This window comes from Humulus lupulus, chromosome 7, assembly GCF_963169125.1.
Source record: "Humulus lupulus chromosome 7, drHumLupu1.1, whole genome shotgun sequence".
Taxonomy (NCBI): domain Eukaryota; kingdom Viridiplantae; phylum Streptophyta; class Magnoliopsida; order Rosales; family Cannabaceae; genus Humulus; species Humulus lupulus.
Window position 1 is genome coordinate 177,502,258 of NC_084799.1, and position 16,608 is coordinate 177,518,865.

Consider the following 16,608-nt stretch of genomic DNA (forward strand, 5'->3'; position numbering starts at 1 on the left):
TTTTTCAAATTTTATATTTTGTTAAATTAAGCCAAGGTACTATGCTAAGTTCGGTCATGTGAACAGATGTTATAATAAGCAGAAATATTATAATATCAAAAAGAGTTCTCTTACACCGCAAGCAGTACTGCTTGGATGTAATTGTTCAAAGTGAAAGGAAAGTATGCTGCCCATGCAGCAAAATTAAAAATAAAATTCAGTCTTTACATCATGACCCGTGGGTCGTGTAATTAAATAAAATTAAAAGAATAAATTTTTTTAAGGAGCGTTAGGAGCAGGAGGATCTTGGTCAGCACTCTGGTCGACTACGTCCCCGGTGGCTTCTCCTCCCTCCGCTCCGGAAACTGGCTGAATGCTTGGGGAAGCAGGAACTCTAGCTCTTTCTTCTTCGGCAGCTGATAACTCTATGATTTAGAGTTATTCTTATTGACTTTGAACTTGAATTTTGGGTGAAAAGAGTAATGAGTGTGATGTTATTTGTAAGTTTGTTTGGTTTTTACCTTTCTTTTCTAGTTAGTGTGTTAATGCAAGAGTCTTGTGATTTGTTGGTAGTAATTGTAAATATTTATGTAAATATGTGTGTTTTGTTATCTAGGAAAGGAACCTTAAACTCGCCAAGGGAATCAAGAGAAAAAGGGGACAGAAAGGGAGCATTGCTGCTCGGATGCTGTAGGCCAGACTCGTAGCAATTCTGGAAAATGAAGACTGACGTGGACAAAAGCCAGCTGCATTTATTTACTGACCTCAGCACCTATGTGGCACCCATTTTAGTGAATGAGTCAGCTGGATGGTGTGGCAAAGGACAAGAGGGCACAATTGACTTTGACTTACTAATTAGGGTAAACCAAGTACCCTAAAAAGGAGGCAGCCGAAATATAGAAGAACACTGATCATTTTGGAGAATTCTGAATATTTTTCACTAAGCAAAGTACAGAGAGAAGCAGAAAGAAAGAAGAAGAAGGGAGTACGAAATAGGAGAGAAAAAGAAGACAGACGCCTAAGGGGGACTAGAGCTCAACACTCAATTCTCTCTAATCTCTATTTCTCTTTAATTTTGTATTATTTTCTCATCTCAATTTCTGCTCAAACTCCATGGAAATATTCTGTACTGGTTTTATGTTTATAATTTCAGCTATGAATTAACCACCTAAATCTATTTTTCTCATATCTGAAATTCACCCAGAATTCTTTCATTTTAATCTCTGATTTTTAGTTGAATTAATTTGCTCATTTACATTTATTTTCATAATTAATTACACAACCTTTCTCTTGATTTGGTTACTGTATTATAAACTGTTTTTGATTGATTTTAAATTAATTTAGTTGAAAAGTCCCTGTGGAGACGAACTTTGATACATTATCACTGTATTACTTGTTGTCGATTGTGTATACTTGCGCATATTTTAATCATTAGAAAAAGCCAACCGAGCAGTACAGCGGGCTAACTCGGCATTCCTGGCATCATTTGGGAGGTAGCTGAAGTCGGCACCTTGGTTGTGTTTCCAAAAATCGTAGAAACACCGAAGTGTCGCATTCTTATACCTCTCCAGATCCTTGGCATTGGTGAGCTTAAGCTGCTCCACCTGGCTTTTGAGGATGGCATTGGTCGCATCCTTAGCGAGATGCTCCTCTCTAAGTTTCTTGACTTCACGCCAATGAATTCGGCTGGACTCCAGGTATTCATCCCTCTGCTTCCTCAGAGTTTCTTGAGATGCTTGCTTCTCTGCCAGTTCTGCCACTACTGCATCCCTCTGCTGGGTGACCACCTCCAACTCCCCAGCATGCCTAGCCTCCGCAACCTTAAGTTCCTCAACAACCTTCGCCCGGGACTGCTCGATGCTAACGATGGCGCGAGTGCGAGCATCAGTCATTGTCAGCATGGCCTGCGGTCAAAGAATAAAAGTTAGGCTATATTACAAGAGGGAAAGATAAAGGCCAAGAGAAAGAGTACTTACACTAGCCACTTCGTTAAGGGCCCTGTTAAGGATCTGATCGACCCCCATGCTCTCAGCTTCAGCCATTGCTTCCCTACAAGGATCATGCTTCAGGATGTGGGAAAGGAGATCATTAGCCGATCGCAGGGAACGGCTCGAGAGTCTGGCCCCGGGAAGTTCTGCTTGCGGGGCCTGTTCTTTTTGGGCCGTAGGCGAAGGGTTGGCAGCAGGGGTAGTCTCCTTCTCAGCAGAAGCAGGAGGTTGGGCAGAAGGTTGGCCAGTAGGCCCATCCTTGGAAGGATCAGCTGTTCGACCCTTTTTGGCCGAGGGTGCTTGGCTTGATTCGCCATCGTGTCTCCTAGACGATTTCCTCCGTCGGACCAGAGGGACCTCCTCTTCCTCCTGGGTCTGGTACAGATCGAAAACATTGGGGGAAGCCATCTCTGCAGAAAAAGAAAAGCATGCAGACAGTAAGACAAAGATAAATAAAAAATCATGGAAAATTAGAAAAGAGGTCACAAAGTTTAATACCCGAGCTACAACTACTTGTCGCTACACTACTGACTCTATTAGTCATACACTCACTCTCTAGCACGAAGAAGTCTGGCCCTAGATTTGGAGTATACGTAAAATTTCCGTCCTCGTCAAACAAGTGACAGGGAATTAGCAAGATATTTAAAAGCAGAATAACAGTACCGTTTTCGTCTAAAGACTCATCCAAGTCTATGACAGGCTCTGTTGCCTTTTGTTTCCCCTTCCCTTGGGGCGCAGAAGGTCTCTCTGCTGAAGGGTCACCAGTGGGTTCCCTGATCGTAACCCCCGTTGGCCTCCTTTGGGGAGGAGACACTGGGGGTTGCTGCTAGGGATCCCCCTTGGTAGTGGCGTCTGCCACCACGGGTCCCCTCGTTTCATGACGAGGAGCCAGGAGGCCAGATAGCCTCAGGTTTTCATCAGTGACCAAGGACTTAACGCTTTTTTCAGCGTCTGCCATCCTGGCTAGTGCATTGGACCTCAACACCATGTCTGGTGTTGGGTTCGGGCGTAACCATGGTCCTGAAAGGCACAATATACTTTAGAGAAGTGCAGAAGAACTTGAGAAGGAAAAGTAGCGACCAGTGAAAAGTGACATTTACCTCCTCGGGCGAAGGCCAGGTTATTCGTCGTCATGTCTGGTGTAAGGAAATACTCTTGATTGTACTTCCCCACGTTGGATATATGAGTAGTATCACTCAGGAACGTTCGGTTTGTTTCCTGGTGACAAAGATGAAAAAAGCCCGTCCCGTATTGTTGAGGGTTGGACTTAAGGTCAAAGAGGAAGTTGACCTCGTGAGGAGTGGGTTCTGGCCATTTTTTGAGTTTATAAAGGATATAGAGTGCGGCCAGCATTCTATATCCGTTTGGGGTAATTTGAAAGGGGGCAACACCGAAGTAGTTGGCCACCCCCTGATAAAATGGATGTAGAGGGAGGATAGCCCCCGCCTCTATATGATACCTTGACCAAGCACTGTAGACACCCCCAGGCAGGTTAGCTCTTTGGTCAGCAGCCGAGATCTTGAGGTTAACCCCGGTAAGAGGATACTTCCTACAATAATTGGCAAGCATCTGGGGAGTCACCTGGCTAGTGGGAGAAAGATACCACTCGACATCAGGAAGGTTTTGATGCCGAGGATGAGCCCTAACTTGAATACGAGGATCTGGGGCAACGTTTTCTCGACCACTGGTCGAGGGAATCGTAGCCTGCGAGTCAGACTGGGATGGTGAATTTGGATTGTTTTCGGGGTTTGGTTTTTTCTTGCCTGGAGATTTAGAGCGGGCCATTTGGGGTATTGATGGTTGAGGTCTAGAGGAAGTTCTTGAAAACGGAATCTCGTTAGCACGCTGGGCCGACTGTTCTTCGCCTTCAAGCAGTTGTGCAAGAAGATCGTCGTCAATTGGCCGCTCACCTCCCCACAAATTTGGCATCAAAATCTATGAAGAGAAGAATGAGGAGGTGAGGATGAAGAATCTAGAAAGTTTTTTAGAATAACGCTGGTCGAGTATAAAAGTCAAACTTTTATACAACAGCATTCTAACAAAAAACTATTTTTTTTTTCACACGAACAGTTTGAAAAACAGATCAAAAAGTGAAAGCAAAAAGTTTTTTGAAAAAAACTTTTTCAACTCCTTTTAGGGCGGGAAAAACTTGGTTTTTCAACTGGCATAAAAATCAAATTTTTACTTTGGTTTTATGTCCTAAAGTTGTGATCTCAACTATCAAACTAACTCGTAACTCCTTAATGGCAAAGAAATATCATCCTATACAACATCACCCATTAAACCCCCTACTGTCATGCATCTCAACCCAGAAACATAAAAACTTAACAGTTAATCCACAGAGGCATGCACGGCAAAAATAAAGAGCATAGAAGTTCTGAAACTTACCCGAGAGAAAATTGTGGAGGTTTAAAAGAGTTTCGAGCGTCGACGAACTGACGGGCTGGATCTTGAAACGTTGGAAGATGGTCTCCAGAAGAGAATGGAGGTTCTGATTTTAGGGTTTCTTGAAGAAGGAATAACTTGCGTAAAAAGGAAAAGAAGACTATGGGAAGGCTATATATATATTTTTTCTGTGGCATGAAAGAGGAAGTAATCATCAGTTCATCTTTTTCGAAGCATGGGGAAGGGTGATAGCCGTTGAAAGGTCACTTGGGAACCGAAAAGCCGTGATTAGACAAGAGTAGGTTACTTTTCCCAAGGTGGCACGAACTACTCTAACAGGTCTGGTGGGGTAATTGAAGGGTCGTTTCCTTAAAGTTTATTTATTGTTGGTCGTAATAAATAAACTTGGGGGGCAAATGTTATCCAAAAAACAGGCACAGATGACGTGGCAGGTGATTTCTGAACACGTGGCTGACACCTGGTAGAGTTCTGTTAGAGTATCGACCAGTAAGATATTGCAAGCATAATAGTTGAGTTTTTCTTACAACCAGCCTGGTCGTACACTCCGCATATTTCAAGATAATTTTGTAAAGATCATAGTCAATCCCGAGATTGTCTCCAATAACTCCTGATGATCTGATTAATTAGGAGAGAATATCTGTAACAAATTAATGTAATCCTCCTTGAGCCTATAAATAGAGAAAGATAATTCAAGGGGGGGACTTTTGTATTTTTGATTACTTGAGAGTATAGATTTACGGGAGAATTAGAGCTAATACATTACGATATATTGTTTATTCTTCAGAGGTTGGTGAAACTCATAGAACCCTAGTTCTTTGATCACTCCTTTGAAATCCCATATCAATAATAGCTCAAGTGGACGTAGGTTATTTCCAGTTTCTGGGGCCGAACCACTATAAATTCTTGTGTGCTTTACTGTTTTTGTCATTATATTCATTCCAACATATCTGTCCACATCAAGCATTTTGACTCCGTGTCAATTGACCAAAATCAGGGTCAACAGTTTAAATTCTCATTATATATTCATTTATATAACACTAATTTATTCTATTCTATTTTTATTTTTTATTTATATAATTAAAATTAGCTTTCTAATATATACTAGCATCATCGAATGAACTTGATTTTCAAATAACAAAAAGTAAAAACATTCAACATTGTATTAACAATCCACAAATTAGTTTAAAACATTCAACACTGTCATCAACAACAAAATGTTCTTTAAGTATTCAAGTAGTCTTAACTATTCAACATATTGAAAAGTTAATACTTTCAGCACAAAATATTCTACAGCTGCCCAACACAAAGCCTTCAAAATTAAGTATCCTTTTCTATTTCGTTTGTCACATCTACAAAATAAACAAAATTAAGTGACCATGGACGCATGCACCAACACTTCCAAAAATAAGGGTTTGAGGTGCTGAAGAGGGAAAGGGAAAAATCATAAATAAGGTGTCATAAGAAATCTCAGCTTGTGAGATATATATATTACAAGTGATGCATAAATTTCTAATAACTCTCTTGATACAAGCTGCTTTGAGTAAATTATAATTTTATTAAACTCTCTTCGCTCAGCAAAAGCTGCAACAACTTTTGGAGTTGCTCTGGCTTTGATATAGATTTTCAATGCAAGGTTGTTGTCCACGGTCTACAGTGAGACATGATTAGAGCATCAACATCAGCATCAGACATACCATAAACAACATGACACAGGCATTATTTGAAGTAAACAACTAAATTATTGCCAAGAGAAAAGAAGCACAGGACTGTAATTAAAAAATTCCATAATCTAACCTTCACAAGATCTCCTAGCTCCTCACTGCATTCTAATTTGTCTTCTGCTAGCCAATTTTCCAAAAAATTCTTCTTGTTCTGGTTCACAATGAGACATGATAGTTCCAATGACTCGAAAGCATTAAGCTTTCCTCTGGTCAAGAGAGTAGCAAAATACTGCAAAAGGGGTGGTATTTGCCCTGTTTGTACAGGAACACTCTGCAACAATAAGAATAATAATTAATTACTAATCATAAATGTCCAGCATAACTTAAAAGTACTATTCGCCATAAAAAGGATGTGTGAACTTGTCTCTGTTGTTAAAGCCAATAATATCCAATTCCACTTCTATTCAAGTTGCCTGATACTTTGTCTTTTTCTAAGTAATTGACTGGTACTTTTATCTCAATTAGGTTCATAACTTTCCAATTGTTTAAAAAATTATAGAAACAACCATTTGAAATTGGTCTCCAATCCCCAACCCTCTAAACAAGGGGAAATAGCCATTTTGACAGGCATCCCATAGTAACAAACTGCCACAATATGGAATTCCACGTTCTGTATCATTGACAAAGAGTTTGTCTATTCTACAATCTACACAACCTAAATTTGAGAATTGCTTTAAATTTACATAGTAACAAGTTACAGAATAACTTGACACCAACATGACAATAAAAGAAAAGTGGAAAAACCTGAAATTTGGCAGTTGTATCAGGAGTACGAAGAATTCCTTGTGGAGACTCAGCAGCAAGTTCAGCAGCTTCTTTATACTTCGTTTGCGTAAACAGTTCTTGGAATCACTGGACAACGTGAAATCATTCACAGAATATTAATTTGTGATGAACCAACAAAAGGATGTATAAACTAGCTATATGCAGACTAATCATGATTCGTCTTTGTTCCTATGGCTATGATCAGACTTGATCATGTCATGTAAGAACAGGCTGAGTAAGATCCAGCCCTAAGTGATGTGGCATCTTTCACTAAAATAATGCGTGAATGGATTCATTTCTCATAAATGGACTGGATTTATTGTGATATAATTTCTGTACAGCCCACTCAGTAATCATCAGTCAAGTTAAAGATTTAATAGAAACAAAAACACACCAGATTCTCAGCACCGGGAAGATTTCCTCTTTTGCCAGATTGATAGCAAGCTCCAAATTTTTCAACTGCAAAAAGTCAAGATATAAAATTTAAATTCCAAATATTTATCATAATCTACTAACCATAAGGATAAACCAATGTGTGATACATGCCTGCCCACTAACGAAAGGCACAATTGTTTGTTCATTAACAGTAGCCAATAACACTTGGCCCCGCCTGTTAATTGCATAAAATCCCCTAGTGACGAAGCCTCCGATGTTAGGAAAATTGGATCTGGACTGATTCTATTTCTGTAAACTGCAATAGTCGTTTCCAAGTCGTAAACGAATAGCAACCCAAGCTTGGTGATTACGTAGATCAAACTATACTTGTGTGATATCTGGAATATTGAGCATTAAAATAATTAATATTCATGGTGCTGAATGATGGGGCATTAAAACAATTAGTTTTTGCAAAGAGGGTGGTTTATGTCAAAAAAGAGGTTCTTTTTATGGTATAGAGTGGAGGAGGGAACATAAAGAATGGTTCAGAATTACATAGGAAACTCCCAAAGTTTAATCAAACAGTACCCATACAATGAATAAGGAAAAAAAAGATAGAAAATGGGATGTGGGCAATAGTGAGACCAAAAATGGTATGTGGGTCTGCCCAACTTTCTTGTTCAATGTATTTCTACAAGAACCATCATTGGCCAAAACAGTGGTCTTCATTTTCTGGGAATTGCTCTCTGAGTGTCCACTTCTTTTTGTTTTCCTGAAGCTAAAACTAAGCTTTTTTTTTTCCTTTCTTTCTTTTTTGGTTATTCAGATGTTGAAATCATCAAACACCTATGGTGTTTGAGAAAAAGTCAAGAAGGAACTGAAAAACAAGCAAAATTAAATAACTATCAATGAAATCACAATTAGGGGACCATTAGAAACATAACTACAACCTTTAAAAGCATCTCAAATATTGTTCATTATAATTTATAAGAAAAGTCATCTTTCACCTGTTGATATCTGTTTTTTGCATGTTTCTCTCTTCATGTGCGTAGAAAAATAACTAGGAAAAAAAAGACCCAACTAAATTGGAGTTTGGACCTTATATACATTAAGAGAATCTTAAACCATCATAGAAAGATAATCATAGTTCAATAAACTGACCTCCGATTTTCCAATCAAAAGAAAGTTGTTGAAAATCTCAGAAATGGTTTCTTGAACATCTCCTTGGTTAAATATTGGGCCTCACCTTAAGCATCTACTGATGTTGCACCAGGTAGTTCTATGAAACCAAAATAAAAAAAAAATCAGACAAACTCTAAACAAGGTCTATATATAACAAAGCATTAAAATCCTCATATACATGAAAAACCAAGAACAGAGAAAAGAAACATCATGAATATATGCATATATACTTGTATATTCTCTTGAAAGTTATACTTGTATCAACATCTATTATTTTTCTAATGAACTCTTTAAGGGATTTTTTTATTTAGACATATTTTGTGTGTGTGTGTGTGTCTAATTATATTATATATTCAAGGCATGCAAAAAGTTGCGCGTATGTTAATAATAATGGTTTGTGTTTATATGCAATACTAAAAAGATGAATAAATGTAAGCCACAAGTTACATTAGCTTCATCATTATTCCACTTAAACTAAGCAAGCTAGTTAATTGAGGGTAGATAGAGATGAATAATAATAATAAAAAAGAAGAAGAAAGAGGTACATGAAAAAGCTGAAAAGTAATAGACATAAAATCAGCAATTGATTATGCACTCAGAATGTTACTTACTTAATTATCATTGTAATTAAATCTTTACACTTATATGTTTCAGTGATTAATTTGTCTGCAGAGACAAAAAGAAGAAAAATACTGTACTAAACACAATCACAAGCAAACAACTTTGTAAGCAGAAAAATCTTCTTTGGTTGATTATTCTATTCAACAGAAACCAAACATCCAAACACAAGTTCAACAAAAATTAAGCCATACACACGCAACTTTGAGTTAAAAAATCAATCAATCAAATTTAACTGAAGAAAAGGATCTTTTTAAGCTTCTAAATGGTTACAAATGAAAAACAAACATACAATTTCTCATTTCCTGTATCTTAATTCTTAAACAAGACTGAAAGGGATACACATATATATATATACACACCCTCTTCCTTAAGAAAAATTAACAAATAAAAAGGAAGAATCGAATAAACTCAATATGAAACACACAGTGACCACATGAAAGAACTACTGCCTTTAGAACTACCATATGTGATCATTACAATATGCATGTGCATCAAAACCCGTATCAGGAGGCATCACAATCAATAGAAAATCTAACCAGACCAAATATCATGCTCATCAAAGGGAAAATATAAAAGATGCTGAAATGGAAATCAAGTCAGTGCTTACCCAACAAAAACAAAAGAAAAAAAAACGCAGTTATTATACCTCTATTCAACTGGTGAAAGCTCTCTGTTACAACTTCAATTTGCAGCTAGTTGTATGGGAATCCTGGGGAACAATTCAGATTGAGCCAAATAAGCAAATCATTAAATTACAAAAAATAGAAAGCCATAATTTAAAAGAAAACCAAGAAATGAAATGCTTTTATTTATTCAAGAGAGTAATTAGCTCGTGCAGAAATTCCAAACACACAAATGAACATGCAATGGTGCAAATGCAAATGTAAAAACACATATATTTGCACCTACAGGAAAGTGAGAGTGAGACAAAGAAAGAAAGAAAGAAAGAAAGAAATTTAAATAATTATGAATAATCAAAGTTGTAGCAAGGAAAGTGTAAAGCCCCAAATTCTCCGTTGTGTTTAACGGCGTGAACAGTAGGCCGGGAGGGCCGTACTTGCTTAATTATGTTATTAATTGATAAATGCATGTATATGTTGATTATATTATGATATGATGTGAAATGCATGCATGTGAGTCCATACTTCTTTATACAGGGGTGAGATGGTAATTTGGCCCGTTGAGGGTAAATTGATTATTTGTTCGCATGTCGGTGATATAATTTGAGACCACATTATGATGTGGGTTGTTCGAGCCATTTGGTATGAGACGATCAAAGAAATGTTAAACGTCGGTTTGGTCATAACAAGCTTAAGCTCGAGGCTCGGGGTGAGTCTCGGGGTGTTTTAATGGTTAGAGTGTTACCGGGTATCAAAGGGTAACGGGATGTGAAATATTGGAGTTTGAGAATATTGAGATTAGCGGGAAAAGGGAAGCGTTAATTATGATTAACGGTGTAGGTGGAAAATGTCAAAATTGCCCTAAAGTTGGTTTTAGAGCCTTAAATGACCTAGGGGCATTTAGGTCATTTGGCTAGGATATATGTGGTTTTAGAAGGTTGTGGAAACCGTTCAAAACAGAGCAAAAACAGAGAGTCTTCTTCTTCCTTCCCGTACATCATTTCCTCTCTATCATTCTTTGAGGTTTTTGGTCCCAAGTTGAGGTGGCAAGTTAGGGAATCAAAGCTTGGAGGTTGTGGTCTTAGTTCATCATCTTAAGAGGGTTCAAAACCAGTTGGAGGTAAGGAATTGCCTTTGAATTTCAGGTTATACTCTGTTTTTGTTTATAGTTTTCAATTCATGTTTTTGATGTGGGAAGCATGAATCAAAGGAGGTTTTTGTGTTAGCTTGATTGGGGTTTGATGAGAGTGAGTTAAGGGTGTTGATAGGGGGTTGAATTGGGTGTTTGGAAGAGGTTTAAAGTTGGTTTGAGAGGCTGGTTTTAAGGGTAAAACACAGGGGCAATTCTGAGTTCGCGTGCTGGTTTTGGGCTGAATTGGGCTGGGTGCCGCGGCACAGCTTTTGCGTGCCGCGGCCCACGCGCGTCTGGCAGATGGAGCTTAGAGGCGTGCCGCGGCCCATAGGCCAAATTTTCTTAAAAATGGTTTTTAGCTTAGGGATTCAAACCATAGGCCTCGGGGTTGAACCTAGTACCCGGTTGGGTGGTATTTGAGGTCTCGGGGGCTGGGTTTTGGTTTGGGAATCCTCAGTTATCACTTTTTATTGATGAATCCTACATTTTGGTTATGACCAGGTAACTGCTAAAGGACCAAAAAGTCAATCGTTCTCAGGGTTGTTCTTTTGTTCGTTCTTGCTCGAACCAGAGGTAAGAAAACTGCACCCCAAGTGTAACATGCATGGATATTCCTGAGGCATGTTGAATGTGAGAATATGGACATGGATTGAACATAGAATGCTTAGCATATGTTGCTCATTTGTGCATGGCACTGACTTATTAGTCAGGTTTGGCAAGAGTGCTAGTATCACTGTGAAGCTGTGACTTATTAGTCAGGTTCGGCAGTGGTGTTGGGCATTGATCACGATGAACTGACTTATTAGTCAGGACGGCCTTGGCGTGTGTCACGCAAGCCAGTAAGATTGGATCTAATCAATTATCAGCATTGAATAGCTCAGAGAGCATTAGTGCCAGACGGACCCCGAGGGTCGATGAATGGAATAAGCGCTTGGAGGCTAGTGGCTTACTCAGCAGCCACTCTCCCATTTGAATTAGTGACATGCATGGCAGTCACTCAGTGCGGTTTACCAGAAGCCGTTGAAGGCTAGTGGCTTACCCATCAGCCACTCTTCCATCTGAATTAGTGACTCGCTTGTCAGTCACTCAGTGTGGTGTATCAGGACCTCATGTGGTGTTCACTCATTTGTTTGAAAGCTTTATGCTCAGTGTGATTATAATGATAATCATTTGATAATGTTTATATAAAGTGTTATGTTTTCTTGCTGGGCCTTGGCTCATGGGTGCTATGTGGTGCAGGTAAAGGGAAAGAGAAGCTCACCTAGCCTTGAGTGGAGAGCTGATGTGGTGGTGTGTACATATGCAGCCGCTTGACCACCACGGTCAAGGTGTTCTCAGAGGAACTAGGGGGTTTACCCTATTTTTGCCGCTTAGGTCGGCGGGTTTGTAACTTTACAACAGTAGTGACCTTTTGTACTGAGAACAGCTTGTAAACGTTTTGTTTAGCTCTGCAGAGCAGTTGTAATAAAATCTCCATTTCCTTTTTACTGGTTTTATACCTTAACCTGTTAATTACACTTAGAGCACATTTTTGACCAAAGGACTCAGGTAGTGAGTCAAATTTCCGGTCCACCGTTCACCGTAACGGTTTTGGGGTAGCCAGGGCGTTACAACTAAGGATAAGTTTTGTTCTTTGTTACAAACCCTTTCGTACCAGGAGAAACATCTGAAAATTTGGTAATTGTATCATAAATTCTAAATTGGTGACCATGAAACACCAAATGGCAGAGCATGAACAATAGTAATGAGGGAAATTGTATTACGCTTTAAACACCCTATGTATCTACCATCCACTTAAACTAAGCAAGCTAGTTAATTGAGGGTAGACGGAGGACTTCGGAGACACCGTAGGTGGAGGGGTCGAGCAATGATATATTTCCCAAAAAGTTCTTTCAAGCTTTGTAATTAAAAAAAAATAGGAAAAAAATAATTAGAGACCAATATAGTGCGGGCTCCCAAAAAATACCGCCATTTTTTATTTTTACTTTGCCACTTATTATTTTAACTATCATAATACTTTTTGAGTAGTCTTATATTCATGTGTTATTAAAAGGGGTATTTGGTTAGTCTCATAAGAAACAAATAAACTAACACCTGAATCGCATGCTACCCAATAATTAGATTGCTAAGAATGATAATATCGTGGCCATAGAAATAGCCTAGTGGTAATACATTAGTCCTCACAAGAGGAGGTCCCAAGTTCAAATCCACCCTCCCCAAGTCAAAAAGAAAAAAAAAAGAATGATGATATCCAGTTCACTCACACAAAAAATAGAACTGAGACTTGATACCAACTCAAAGACAACTTTTGTTACAAAGACAAAATACTTGTAAAAACAGAAGACAAGGCATCATCAAGAGAGGACCATGCAATAAAGTTTATACAGCATGCTTTCAGCTCAAAAAAAATACAAAGAAGAAGAACACTTTTGAACTATCCCTAAGTAAGAAGCCCACAAGTACCAAACATAAAGTTGATCCTAATTTTAAGTTTTCCACGAAGTCATTTATACTCATTATGGTAAAACTCCTTCCAAATCTCAACTTAAATCTCACATTTGGCCAGTACAACTCACACACAAAACAAATTAGATACATAATTCTTGTCTCATATACAGGACAAACAATCAAAAGTTTTAAGACAATAATGCCTCTTAGGTTTACATGTCACTACAATTTTACAAGTCTAAGAGAACAACAAACAACAACAATCAAAGAATTGAAAAAAAATCAGTGCTGCAGTACATATTTGCAGAGAAGTTCAAACATTACATGACAAAGAAATAAATAAAAAGAAAAAATACTCAATGAATCGCCTAAAAGAACATTATGTCCAACACAACCTGTAATGACCCAAAATCACTAATATGGCTTAAGGGCCTTGATTAGTGTGCCGGGAGGGTATAATTGGTTTATGTGTGAATTTATTGATTTAATACATGATTATATGTTAAGAATTCATGTGTGATTATATGAATGTTTAATTGTGATTAAATGTTATAAATGTGAGAATCACATTATTATGTGGGTAAATCTACAGCATGCGACCTGAGGCGATCCTAGCTAGATAGCGGGAAAAGTCACAACGGGGCTTAATAGTTGACTTTGGATAATTCAGGGGTATTCTAGGTATCGGGTAGTTATTTAGACTATCGGGTTACGAAAATAAATATATGGAGATATATTTGAGGTTAGGAAGTCTAGGCGTGAATATTGGGAAATTTTACCGTTTTGCCCTCGGGGACGTTTCCGGCGCCCTGAGCCTCGGGATTGACTCAATGGGATAAGAATAGACAGAAACTTAAGGAAAACAGTAGAACAAATATTAGACTGACCTATCTTTCTCAGCTCTTCTCTCTCTCTCTCTCTTTCAAGGAAAAACAAGGAGGAAACCACTGAAAATTTAGCGAATCAAGCTGGGAATTTCTGAGAATTAAGGTGGTGATTTAGAGGCTCAACTCAAGGATTGTCCAAGGAACATTTAATCAAGGCTAAGGTAAGAATTAAAATGTGTTTTGAGGTTAGAAACTTTGAGTTTTTGACTGAGTAATGAGGTGATTGTGATATTGATGTTAAGGTTGAATTGGAGCTGGAAAGCTTTGGGAACTAGCTGGGTTTTGATTAGAGGAAGGATCCAACTGAAGAGGTAAGCTTTAATTCATGATTTAGAGGCTTAAATTCGAGTTTGGCATGGCTGGGTTTTGAGCTCTTGGGTTAGAAAGTTTTAGTAATTGAAATGGGTTTTTGATAGATTTTTAGTCTAGGATTCAGCTGGGTTGTGTTGTTGAAATCTTGTGGGAAGTATTTGGATAATTGAGTTGTGGATTTAGGGTGGTTTTGAGTGAGTTTGCATGAGGTTTGAGAGTTAAAAATGGTGATTTTTTTGGGTTCGAAGGGGTCGGGCCGCGGCATATTTCTTGGTGAGCCACGACCCTTTGAAGTTGATGGATGCTGAGGAAGGAGGGTGGGCCCCGGCATGGTCTAAGTAATGCCGCGGCCCTTACCTATTTTTGGGCATTGGGTGGTCTCTGATTGGGGCCATTCCGTGGCATGGATGGCTAATGCCGCGACCCTTAAGGGATTTTGGGATTTTGAGATTCTAGGCTTGGGAATTTAACCTAGGGTGCTCGGGATTGAATCTTTTACCATGTTTGGTGAAATTCAATGTTCCGGAGATTAAAACTTTGTCTAGAAGCTCATTTAAGTTTTGTTGATGGTATCCTTTACCTTGGTTGTGACTAGGTGATAAAGGCTTAGGCTCGGGAATGGATCGTGCCTGAGGAGCATCGCTCGTAATCCGAAACAGTAAAGATTAAAGGTAAGAAAACTGCACCTGGTTGAATATATGTGATGGGACTAAGGGTTCCTTATTGTGTATGCTTGAATAGATGGTATTATGCCATGCAAGCTAATTAGTGAACCAACGGCCTAAGGGTGCCAAGGGTTACACTAGCGCACAGAGCGTGGCTTGGCCACTGGTAGCCAAGGACAGCTTAATATGCACTGAGCTCGGTTTAAGCGGGCCGGAGTCAGTGGGGTAAACAGGGGGTGCGGCCTAAGTTGTTGGCCCTGATTATTATGTGATATGAATGTTATAAGTGTTTGATTGCATCCATGATTCTGAATATATGTTGAATGGTTAATGTGGATTACTTGATGAGAATTCATGCTTAGTGAGTTTGCTATCTGTTATTACTGTTTGTGTTGCACATGTTTTCTTGCTGGGCCTTGGCTCACTGGTACTACGTGGTGCAGGTAAAGGCAAGGGCAAGCTTGATCAGCCTTGATTGGAGAGCTCTGCGAATAGAATGTACATGGACAGCTGCTCAGCCGCCACGGTTGAGGTTTAAGCAGGAACACAAGACCCAAAGATTGTCTATTTTTCCTTAGAATGGCTAATAATTGTTTATGTACCTTTAGAAGTCTGTAAACCAACTTTTAACTCTGTTTCTTTTGGGATCCCATGTAAATAATAGTTTAATTATATAAAATGAAACTTTTGAGACCAAAACCTTTTTAACCCTAGCTCATACATGTTTAGCGACACGTTTTTAAACTAATGACTTGATTAGCAAGTCTTGCACCCTTATAAGTACCAGTGTAGCGGTCTTGGCTATCCAGGGCGTTACAACTTGGTATCAGAGCGTCCTAGGTTTAAGGGTTCCTGAAGACACGGTGGACATGTACATTCGCTGCTAGAGACAAGCTCAAATCAGGGTTCGGTATTGTGTTTATGTGTTTATATGCTTATGTGCCTGAAATGAGTTATGAATGCTGTTGTTTATTGGATTTATAGGAAGCATGAGATACTGATAGGGCCTGGCCCTTGACTGTTGTGTGAGAATATTGAGGCATGTTTATTAGCATCGCCATGCGTGTAGATGAATATTTGGATGATTAATTGTATATTGTGCATGGATGAATGCCTATTTCATAGGGCATATCACATAAACATACCTCAAAAGGTGCAAGACCAGGCAGCCCATCCAAATTAAGCACTGAAAATCCCATTATCAATCTAAACCGAGGCTTAGCAGCAGAATAGCTAATCATAGAAATAACAGAGCATACCAATCTCATTTCATTTTTGTTTGATTGGTGGACCAATATATTTTTATATGTTATGTATGTTTCAATATTATGATTAATGCTTTTCTTTGATCAGTACACTCTTTACTAGAACTAATTATTGATGATAGTGGTCAGTCTAAGCAAAACCTAAAGATTTCAAACTTTGAGCAACTATGCCTGAACTTAGAAGAAAAAAAACATGACCCAAATGATAGCCAATACTATTATACTATTGGACATATAACAAC

At 38.6% G+C, this 16,608-nt stretch overlaps 1 long non-coding RNA gene across 1 annotated transcript; it reads right to left on the minus strand.

The window, feature by feature from the left end:
• Positions 1 to 7,347: 7,347 nt before the first annotated feature.
• On the minus strand, positions 7,348 to 16,332 carry LOC133790013 (uncharacterized). Its single transcript, XR_009873847.1, has 4 exons — positions 16,247 to 16,332; positions 9,684 to 9,746; positions 8,396 to 8,513; positions 7,348 to 7,632 (listed from the first exon to the last, which is right to left on the minus strand). It is a non-coding gene; the product is annotated as an uncharacterized LOC133790013 (long non-coding RNA).
• Positions 16,333 to 16,608: the final 276 nt, after the last annotated feature.